The sequence below is a fragment of the Lagenorhynchus albirostris genome, chromosome 7 (genome assembly GCF_949774975.1).
Source record: "Lagenorhynchus albirostris chromosome 7, mLagAlb1.1, whole genome shotgun sequence".
Lineage (NCBI taxonomy): Eukaryota > Metazoa > Chordata > Mammalia > Artiodactyla > Delphinidae > Lagenorhynchus > Lagenorhynchus albirostris.
Genome location: NC_083101.1, coordinates 90411462 through 90412138, shown reverse-complemented (window position 1 = coordinate 90412138; position 677 = coordinate 90411462).

Genomic DNA, 677 nt, shown 5'->3' with positions numbered 1-677 from the left:
GTGTGCGCATGCTCAGTAGCGACTTCTTTGCCAAAACTTGCCAGTATCCAACATGGCGCTCTGCTGAACCCCGCCCCTCTTTAAATGTCTTAAATTTGAAGTCATTATGGCGGCGCCCCTGTAGTCACTCAGCCCTGTGGGCGGCCATGTTGAAGTGACGTAGACTTGCGTGTAGTTAAGAGTCGTCAGGAGGAAAGGTGGACCAGAGGTATGTATACTGGAATTAAGCCAGGAACAACCCAGAGCTCTGGGTGACCAGAGTCGGTCACCCCAAGCAGCCCCAGGCCTTTCCCCAACTCCTGTGGCTTCAAACACCATCAAACAATAATATCTAATCAGCAATTATTAAACACTCCACCCCCAAACAGTAGAATAAACATTCTATGCAAGCACCTATGGAGCATTTACCAAGGGATACCATAAGCTGGACTGTAAAACAAATCTTATCAAATTTAATAGAACTGAAATCTTAGAGAGTATTGATGGAAATAATAAGTAAACAATCTAAGATAGGAAAATAAAAGAGTTTTATTTGAGCCAAACTGAGAACTGTAGCCCAGGAGACAGCTTCTCAGATAGCTCTGAGGAACCACTCCCCTGAAGCATGGTTTTTAGCATAAGCTTAAACCTTATCAGAACAAAGAGCATACATCAAACATGACAGGGGTATATTCCTT